This window comes from Bidens hawaiensis, unplaced genomic scaffold (assembly GCF_021521415.1).
Source record: "Bidens hawaiensis isolate Kalapana, Puna unplaced genomic scaffold, B.hawaiensis_p1.1 tig00004973_1, whole genome shotgun sequence".
In the NCBI taxonomy this organism is placed as follows: Eukaryota; Viridiplantae; Streptophyta; class Magnoliopsida; order Asterales; family Asteraceae; genus Bidens; species Bidens hawaiensis.
The window spans coordinates 863,618-874,669 of record NW_027491313.1 but is presented as its reverse complement, the minus strand read 5'-3'; the positions used below and the strand labels follow the sequence as shown (position 1 = coordinate 874,669).

The following is an 11,052-nucleotide window of genomic DNA, read 5'->3' as shown; positions in this document are numbered from 1 at the left end:
TTGGTACCGGTATTTCGATAATTTACCGCTTAGATACGGCTTTAGCATTTTTTGTACTTTTTTTTAGCATTTAACTAGTCCAAAGTAGTTTTTTATTTTTCTTATCTACAAAAAAAAAAGGTTTTTAATTGATTCTATGTTGGAAATAACTTCAAATTATTATATATCATTTTATCATTAATACAATCAACTTTTTAAACATAAAATGGAAATCACAAAGTGACAAGGTTTCTTTTATAAAATACTCACAAAACCGTAAGCTTGTTTCTTGGGCTGCACGAAAGAAATATATTGTATCAATGGTTATGAAGACGCAATATTCAGTTTGAATGACACATTAAAAAGTTACGACTCGTAAGTAAATAATGGTGTTAAGTAATTCATAGTTTCGTAACACTAACTTCATATTCTTTTTTGGTGGATGAAATATAGATTGCTTAAAATTTGCATAAAATAGGTAAGTATAATCAGTGATATTTTCAAAAGTTTAAAAAAGATGCCCTAAAAAATATCTAAATTTATCTTATATAAATTCGGTACCAATACCGATTTTTACCGCAAAGTACCGGTACCGATACCGTTTTTTACCGATACCGAATTTAAGAAAAAGTAATGCCGATACCGGTTCCGCTTACGATCAGTCAGTACGGTATTGGTACGGTACCAGTACGATAGCGGTACAGTTTCGGTATTCGGGAAAAAAAGCTCATCCCTAACCTTTTAGTTTTATGTGTAAATTGCCAAATTGGGATTGAATATTGGTTATTGATTATTAATATTAGGTTTTTGTTTCAAATTTTGTTTAGGAACTTTGAATCTTTGAAGATGAGTAAACAAGCTCTTATTAGCAACCTTTTTAAACGTCAAAGAAAAGAAAACGATGACATTGGTTCATCTTCACCCAGTTTAAATATTTCAACTTCATGTTTAAATATGGTTGATGATTTGCAAGAAAATGAAGATATCGGTCCAAGTTCAAATATTCCTTCGACTTCAAGTCCTTCAATACGTTCAAAAATCAATTTGGATGATCTTTTTTTCGGACTCCGACGATAGACCACTTATTACTAGTTATCATCCTAATTAAACAGATCACGTAAGAAACATATCTTGTTAAATAAGCTTTTCAACCACGAGGTTATAACTTTAAATGGTCAAACTATTCTAATGGTCAACCACGAGGTTATAACTTTAATGTCAAACTAGGTTAGTTACCCGTGTAGATTAAATTAAAAATTTCAATTAAAAAATATATAAAATTGTAATAACTAAAAAAAATTACCATAGTTTACATCATATTGCTAACGAGCGTATTTACTAAAACATATAAGAAACATATAATTGAAATTGTGTAATGTTTAGTAATACATTTCACTTTTGGCTTGTACACACTATCATATATAATGTATGTTATTATATTACATGAAAAAAAAATCCCACACCTGCAATGTCGAGCCTTCCCATAAATTCTCACAATTTTCCTTAGTTATATTTATTTAATCAAGATTAAACCTCTCCACTGAGGAATTACAATATGAAAGGAAAGCATATTTCATCTGCATAAAAACAAAACAATTCAGCTTGTAACTTCTTGAACTTTGTTAAACAAAAGTTATAAAAATTAATATAATGCAAAGTCATCTTAATTGTTTCTACCTTGCATTACTTTTGTCAACAGTTGTTTAAGTATAGACAAATCTTGATTCTAAAAATAAGTTTTCTAGCTTTTTAGTGTATATTAGTTACAAATTAAACCAAAGACCAATTTAAACATAAGGTTGACTATATTAGATTGCATAGTTAAAGACAATTAGAGGTGGGTAAATAAACCGATTAACCGAACCGACCCGAAAATTGAACCGAAACCGAGCCAGTTTGAAACCAATAATGTAGAAACCATTTTGGAACCGATTGAAACCGTCGGTTTGGAACCGGTTTGTAATTTTCTCCATCAAAACCGGTTCCAAACCGGTTAATCGAACCGAAACCGGTCAAAACCCAAACCGAAACCGATCAAAACCCGAACCAGAACCGATTGTAACATGGTAAGAAACCGGTTTCAACCCGAACCAAAACCGATCATAAACTGGTTTTGACTTTTGTTGACCAAACCGAACCGATTTTAACCCAAACCGATTTTGAGTTTTAAACCGGTTTGTGCACCTCTAAAGACAATTACCAAAAAACCTCACAACATGGACCTGTTTAAGGAACTTGTTTCCTTTTTTAAACCAAAAAGACTCACATGACTCATTAGTAAAATTCAAGCAATTAATTTGATCATAGTGACAGACTCCTTTATAAACTAATAAGTAATATGCAGTAGATATATCCGTATTGGCATATTCCATAATGTATATTTGTTAAAGTTATGTCGCAAAAAGAAAAATACCTTTGCAGCACGATGGCCCTTCTTGATGTCCTTCCAATTTGACTTATTTATTACCAACCAGCTTACAACATAATGATGCCTGCATATCAATAACTTTGTTGATTATACACAAAACTTGGGCATGCATATATTAAGCAATTCCATTTTGATATTTTAAAGAGCATATATTACTGATTATTTCTGGTCCTTTCCTTACTCAATTGTAACATTAAAGTGTTGAACTAATAAATATTATAGTGAAAAACCTTGTAAGAGCAAGAACACAATAATCTTCTTTAAAAAAATAAGCTAAATAGTTATAATTCTAATGAACATAAACCCTAAATCTAAACCACAATTAAGAAACAAACCAAACACAAAAAAACCTCAAGATAATTGATCACCATGAGCGTAAACCCTAATCCTAATAACTTATATCAGATCAACAATTAATCACAGACTAACCAAACAAAAAGCACAAATTATTTCCCAAAACTATCAAATCTACAATCTAATCACAACACCATAGAATCAATAATCATAAAATCTCAATAAACAATAATACTAACCAAAATCAAAACCCTTCAGATATTGTGAATCAGGAGATGATTAATCAACGGCTATGTGTTCATCAATTAAATCGTCGGAGAGGAAATCGAACATATCCTTACAATTATTTGTTCATCGATAGATTGATTTGCAATAGAGAAAAACCCATAGGCCTGGAGAGCAGGAAAAGAAGGAATTTGTGAAGATGATGCGTGGAATGAAAATAGAGATAGAAAGAAGAAAATAAAACCCAAAAAAAAGAACAAAATATCCTAAATAAGTGATGAGCGGGAAAATAAAAATTTGGGTGACGGTAAAGGGGATAAATATGATAGAGTTTAGATTAGATGGTTTGATAAATATGATTGGTTGGAGTATAGCACTAAACAAGATAAAGCGTATTGCTTATGTTGTTACTTGTTTAATGGAAGTGTTAGTAATCAAAGTGGAAGAGATTTTTGTTAGTGAAGGCTTTTGTAATTGGAGTAAACCGGGTGCCTTAAAGGAACACGTTGGGAAAGTTAATAGTGTTCATAATAATTCGGTGCAAATATGTGTAATGAGTATTTGAACAATGCTTTAGTTTGTGCGGTGGAAAGAGAAACGTTTGATAAAGTAGATGAAGAAGATGTAATGACTCGGTTTCAAGCTATCAAAAACCGAAGAGGAAATATTTACAGCCCAACCTAGATTCGCCAATGTTGGTTCGTTAACCTGGTTAGTTTAAATTTATTTGTTGTCGTGTTTTTTATATTTGTTTTGTTAACATTGTATTAAATATGGGGAAAAAAATTTTGAGCGCTACGGCTCGGTTTTGAGTTTAGATCCGCCACTGAATATAACGTAAGGCCGAGCAAAATATGATACAATGCTGAGTAACATAACATAATAACACTGTTAGAGAAAAAACACAATATGTCGAGAAAAAAAGACATAATAATGAAAATAAATAAAAAACAAAATGATAACTAAAAATTTACAATGTTTTGAACAAAAATTCACAAATCTACAAGTTAAAGATCGAAAAGCGAAAACCTAAAATACAATAACAAAGAGTTTGACGAGACGGTTCCATTGCTGCTAGTTTAAATACAACCGAAGTCTGTTTGATACCCTACCTGCTACTTCCTTGTCTTAGAAGATCATGTATGTGAATCCAACCCCGTTTTGAAAACAATACACCCACTTTATAAAGAAAATAAAGAAAAATATAGCATGTGACGAATTCTCAATCGTTGGACGCTTGGTGGAGAATCACGTAACCTGGGCCTATTTCTCAAAAGTCAATATGAAAAATAGAAGTTTAATACTTAAAGAAGCACTTTACGAAGCTTCCAGAATTTAATTTATTTGATTCCATTTTTAATTTTACATACTAAAGAAGAAAATTCTTCCCAATTTGAAATAACCTCTTGCACGCTAAACCAATGACTACGAATTCAATTAGATGTGATCTCTAACTCTTTTAGACACATTTCATATTTGAAGAAGGGTCATGGATTAGCAACAGAAAGAAACATTGAATGTTCTCCACGTAATATTCTTTTTAACATTTACATTAACAACCTATGAGTGGTCTCGTGACCAGCTTTGTCAAACTTGTAAACGTGATCTCTACATAGAGTCGTCGACTAGAGATAAGTAGCTGACAGTATCAAGTTTTTAAGAAAAATCAGGATTGGAAAATTCGAGATTAGTACCGGTATTTTCCAATTTTTTGCCTATGATATCGGTATCAAACCTAGCATTTCGGTACCAATACCAAGTTTTAAGAAAATCATGATTGGAAAATCCGTGATTAGTATCGGTATGGTATTGTTCTTCACGCAATATTCTTTTTAACATTTACATTAACAGCCTATATGAGTGGTCTCGTGGCCAACTTTGTTAAACTTGTGAACGTGAACTCTACATAGAGTCATTGACTAGAGATAAGAGTTTGCCAAGCACTTCGGTACAAGTACCATCTTTTTAAGAAAATCAGGGTTGGGAAATTTGAGATCGGTATCGGTAGTTTCAAATTTTTTGCCTATGGTATCGGTATCAAACCTAGCAGTTTTCGGTACTAATACCAAGTTTTTAAGAAATTTAGGATTGGAAAATTCATGATCAGCACCGATATGGTATCGAGCTTATCCCTACATCAAACAAAATCTCTATCAACTATATCAACAATATCGAAAAAGACTCACTATCGATATAGAACCTCTTAGCATCTCAGTACACCAAGTTTGACATAACTTGCATTGCAAAATCCAAAAACATAGGGTACCATGAACATGGAGTTGAAGTTCCACAATCTGATAAATAGAAGATTGACCAAATAATGTTTCACAACATACCAAGTTGCTACTAAATTCAAATTGGACCATACATTCTTTTGAGTCTTTTAATTTGCACTTATTAGTAATGACCAACTGCACCAAATTGTATTAAAGGATCTTAATTATACATTTACCCATTGAGTATTTTATAATTTTGTGGGATTTTGTACAATTGTATTGGATCTTAAATGTGTTTGTGCCATTATTCAAACCGATTGACTATTTTATGTTAGATTTTTTAAAGCAAATGAAAAATGAAAATTAAGTTTCTATTTTAAAATTTATCATGCATTTTGTTATAAATTTATATATTTGGTGTATTAATATGCAAAAGTATGAAAACAAACAAACTTTCATGTAAACGGGTCATGTTTGTGTTAACCAAAGAAAATATGTGTCTAGTTTGAGCTCATGTGCTTGAGGGGATTTTTGAGTTTGACTCTCAACCTGTATATATTAACCATTTAACACCCCCTTATTCTTATTTGCATAGAGCATACTATTTATTCTTATAATTCTCTCACTTTTAATTGAAATTTTAAGTTTGAAGAAGAAAATTAGATTTTGATAATTCATACTATCACCTATTAGTCAATGATAATTCATGTTGATACATTAAATGGTGATAATTCTAACTTTTATTTTTGCTGCCAGGAGCAATCTTGATAGCATAATCATCAATATTTCACACTCATTATATTTGATTATACTCGATTTTGATGGCACGTTTCTACATTTCGTTCATTATAATTATATGAGATATTTCGAGAGAAATCAAGTATAAATCTATGATAATTAAGCTACCGTAATTGCTCTTGGCAATATAATTGAAAGCTAGGATTCTCATTAATCAAAATTTAAGTATGAATTAGTATCGGTCAATATCTTATAGTTATGATTATTGAAATTCCAATTTTCATTTTGCAGCGAACTTAAATAAAAGTCATATGATACATGATAAAATGTTATTAATTTGTCTAAGCTCTTTATAAGAATTTCACCTTAAGTATTGTGAGAAAATTGAGGAAAAGACCCCTTAATTATATGGGGGGAATAAAAATCATGCCACGAGACCCTTCAAATTACTTTTTTGAGGGAATTCGTAACAAAATGCAAAATGAACAGAATTTTGGAAAAGGATCAATTCACCTTTTTAGTATAAACATCATAATTTAGTTGGAAAGGAACCTTTTATGATACGAACAAACTAGAACAATGACTTTAGCATTTCCGCTACATGATATTTTACATCGTGAAACATATGTCATGGTAGGTTGATATGATACGATGCTTTAATAAACCTCTGGAAATGATCGTGGATTAGAAAAGGGGGAAATGCATGTAACAATCTTGACACTCTCTCATTTTCATACACCACAAATTACATATAATGTTTTCAATATAATATACTCTTTTTATGAAGAAAACTAGGATTTGTGATCTCGCGTTTCGTGACGGGACCGCTAAATCAAACAAAAAAAACATAACTAAAAACGTTAAACCATAATACAACAAATTTTCTATGTAGAACCAAAAAAGTCGGCAGTTTACAACTGCGAACCCATATAAATTCGGTTAGTATCAGCAGGTGCAACACAAATCCGTATACATATATTAGTAAGCAAATAAAAATATTTTAAAGGCGATGTATCAAACACTGAAACATGTATAATAAACCGTGCGATAATGGGATATTTTAAATCATGACAAAATTTCGGTAATTGTAAAGACGAACTATATAAAATATGAAAGCAAAGTTTAAGAAAATCGTTTAACCGGCAAATAAAACATGTAAAGCCCACACTTGCCCAAGTTTTGTATTTAAAATTATAGTTTGTTAAATATTTTCAATAGTTGAAAAAAATAAACTAAATAAAATAGAAACCATTATTTTTATTTATGGAATTATGGTTAATGATTTAGTAGTTATAGTAATTAATATAGTATTAAAATATTATATAGTAAAATTAACACTAGATATGTGAGGGGGAGAAAATCCTCTATTTAATATATATATATATATATATATATATCACGTGACGCCTTTTCAGTCGTTGGAGGCTTGGTGGACACCAGAGAAGCACATAACTAGGGACTTAAGTACATACGATTAAGCGCACAAGACTTCAAATTTAATTTGTTAGATGCGATCTCCAACTCTTTCGACCACATTTCATATTTGAAGAATGGTCATTAATTAGCAAGAGGAGAATCGTTAAATGTTCTCCACGTAATGTTCTTGTCAAAACTTGTAAATGTAATCTCCACGTTGAGCCATTGACTAGAGATAAGTAGTTACGATCCCAACCAAATAGTGATTACAGAAATCCTGTTGGTGATCTAACCTTAATGAGACGAATGATGTAATTACCACCTTATTCTATGACTCGAAGACGTGTTTTAATGAAAAAAAAATTCCTCTGGGTGACAAAGGCCAAAGAGTTGACATAAGATGATTGTTTAACATCCTTCTAACAGCTATAAATTTTGTGTTGACATATTGTTTCCAGCTTACCACTTAGAGAAATATACTCCTATAATTGTGGCAGGTGCGGTGGTGATTATTATATGTGCCAATTATAATTTTCAAAAAAAAAAAAACAATTTACATAACAATATATAATTCTTTAAAAAATACTCAAAAATAAAAAAAAAAACAATGTGAAAGCTAAACGTCTTCTTGGTATGGTCCTAAATAAAGACTTGATTACAATAGAATAATTTTCAAACAAAAGCCCCTGTGAAGAAACACTAACCGGACCCCGGGCAGATTACGGGTAACCTGGGGGTTAGATAGATGTTTCCCACGAGGGGTTAGACCCGGTAAAGATGGTTCTTCTGATAACCTGCAAAACAGACACCGTGAGCTTGTCACTGAGAAGGGGGGGGGGGGTTCCTCCTTGTGACCACCCTCCGGCGTGAGAATCAGAGTAGATTGCTCTTTAAATATAAATGTATATTAAGAGATTGCTAGAGCAGATATCAGGTATAATATGATGATAATATGATAAGATGAGATGATCATACCATTTGGGGTATTTATAGCCGAATTTAGGTTTCCAATGAGGTGTGGCCGGCTGAATAGTGTTCCTGTTCCACCAACTGTGGCCTACGCACGTGCCCTGCTGGTAGTTGGTGGGTAGGCAGCGGCTGACAGTGACCAGGCCTGCTGTGTACTATTCCTTTTCCACCAACTGCCGGCTATGCACGTGGTATGACAGGAGTTGGTGAGTAGGCAGCGGCTAATAGTGACATACAGTACAAGAGCATGCTGCTCGCCATACTGTCGTCAATAAGCTGTCGTATCTTTAGTCAGATCTTTTGCCCATACCTCGTCAGGTACAGTACAGAAGATCTTCCCGTATCGTACGGACTGGCTTAGTTGGGCGGGAGTATTCCCCCTCCCGCCTTTGTGCGGGATTGTTCCCGGCTTTGCTCATTCCTTCAGGTGACACTGAGTGTTTGAGAGCTAAGTGCCTTGTGCGTGTAGCCTTGCTGCGCGGGTGGCCTTCCCTGATGGCTTGTATCCGCAGCTGCGGGGACAAGCAGATTACTTCACCATTGGGAGGCATTTCCTGCGGGAACAGCTTGCGTACTGCGCGTAAGGACGTCACGTCTCTGAGCATGGTTGGTCCTGCGGATCCAGTTGGTTTCTGCGCAGACGTCCCTCTTCAAGGTGAGTCTTGCGGGTCCAACTGGGCTCTGCTGGGACCTACCTCTTCAAGTCCCCCCAGTCCAATGTTCTTCTCATGAATGTTTAATAAAGTGAGGTGAACTTTTGGACTTAAGCAAAGGGTTTTTAGTTTTAAGGTTTTCCATGGGGATTCTTCCCGCGGAAGTCCTTGTCACTTGCAGAAATTCCTGACTTTCCTGCTTGATCTTTGGGTATGATGCGGGTAGGTCTTTAACCTCCTCGCAAGTCAGGAGCGTTGAGTCCCACTTGTGTGGATTCTCCATGAGGTTTTGGTAGTTTTGAACATAGTGATCAATTATGTTAAAACCACCAATTCCATCCTGGACCTTCAAACAATGTAGTTCTCGACGTTCCCGCTATGCGGGGATGTTATTTCCGTTTCCGCAAGCATTGCCCAGAAGATCCTTCTTGGTTTCAATTCCCTGCGGAGCGCTAGGTATGTGAAGGGTTTTGCCTTAACACTGTACCCGCGCTCGTCTTACGGTTACTTTACTTCCAAGGTATTCCTGGCGTCAATTCCCTGCGGGTGCTAGGTATGTGAAGGGTTTTGCCTTAACACTGTACCCGCACCCGTCTTATAGTTACTTGGTTGCCGAGGTATTCTTGGCTTCAATTCCCTGCGGGTGCTAGGTATGTGAAGGGTTTTGCCTTTACACTGTACCCGCACCCGTCTTATGGTTACTTGGTTGCCAAGGTAAGGGGTATTTTCCCGCTTACTTTTGAATCTTTTTGAATTTTTGAAATTCGAAAGGTTGGTGAAAGGATAAGAACAGTCCAAACCTCTGAAACGTCGTGCGACGGTTTCTTCTGACTGTGTCAGGACGTGCAGGAAGTTATGGTGACGTGACAGTACATGGTCATTCCAGACGCTTTTTCAGGCGCGTGGGCGCGATTTTTCGGGCGCGTGGCCGCGAAATTAATGGTACGCGTCCTTTCAACAGCTGTTGCCAGCTTGCTTTTTGCCACGTGTCATAGTTTCATTGCACCTTCGATTTCTCTCTCTTCCGCATTAAATTCATCGCATTAATTGCGATTAGTATATAAAGGGGGAGAGGGTTCTTTGTAATCCATACTTTTCACTTTTCTCTTCCTCTTCTAAACGATTTCCGGCGAATACTCACCTTTTCAGGCAAGCATTCTCTTGAAATCGTTTTCTTCTTTCATCTTGTAAGATGTCTTCTCATGATCTCGAATCTACAGCCGATGACAAGAGTACTGCTGGCGAGTGCCAGTGTGCTCTGCCTGTCGATCTGTATCAGTACATCGTCAGGAAGTTCATGCTCGAGTCTCTCGAGCCTGAGTTTCCTGAACCCCATCAGACGGTGTATGATGCCCCTAGAGGCAAGATCGGGGTTTATGCTGCATTCTTTGTTTACGGGAATCTTAGGTTCCCATTGACAAAGTTTGTGTACCGTGTCCTGGAGAGGCACGGTGTGCACCTGACCGAGGTGCACCCGATGGCGATCGCGAAGATTCGCCACTTCGAGTGGGTGTGCCGGATTCTGGGCATTGAGCCCTATGTCGACCGCCTGATGACCTTCTACACTTGGAGGTGCATCCAGGGGTGGTATACCCTGAAAACCCGGATTAAGGGTTTGAAGATTTGCGCAACCGAGCGCAGTCTTCGCTCATGGAAGCGGGAGTTCTTCTACATCTCCGCTCGCGCCATCCCCCTTGCCATGAAATTTAAGAACGAGCAAGCTCTTCCCAGCCTTCACGCCTCCAATTATCAGGAGGCGGAATGGTTTACGAAGATATCCCGAGTCCAATCTCCGGTTTACCGGTTTGCGGAGTCCGGGATGGTGATGCTGGGGATGAGCCGGGTGTGGAAGGATGCGGATGCGCAAAAGATCCCAATCGTCCTCGAATACGGTTCGAACTCTGTTCCTTACGGTATGCTTTGTTTCTTTTTGTTGATTTAGAATTTCTTCTAACTTCTTTCTTGTTTATTTCAGAGGGAACGACTTGCAGTCGCTCATGTACCCGCGGGAGGCTGACGGTCCCGCTCGGATGGGTACTCGCGCTCTAGACGAGAACGAGTTGCCCATCCTAGAACAAACGGCGGATCGGTTCGTGGAGGTCTACCCGTTAGGCCACGAGATCCTTAGCGCCAG

General features: G+C 36.1%; 1 long non-coding RNA gene across 1 annotated transcript; it reads right to left on the bottom strand.

Moving 5' to 3' along the window:
- Positions 1-1,357: 1,357 nt before the first annotated feature.
- On the bottom strand, positions 1,358-3,191 carry LOC143628408 (uncharacterized). The gene is made up of 3 exons (XR_013152737.1): positions 2,941-3,191; positions 2,393-2,471; positions 1,358-1,556 (listed from the first exon to the last, which is right to left on the bottom strand). It is a non-coding gene; the product is annotated as an uncharacterized LOC143628408 (long non-coding RNA).
- Positions 3,192-11,052: the final 7,861 nt, after the last annotated feature.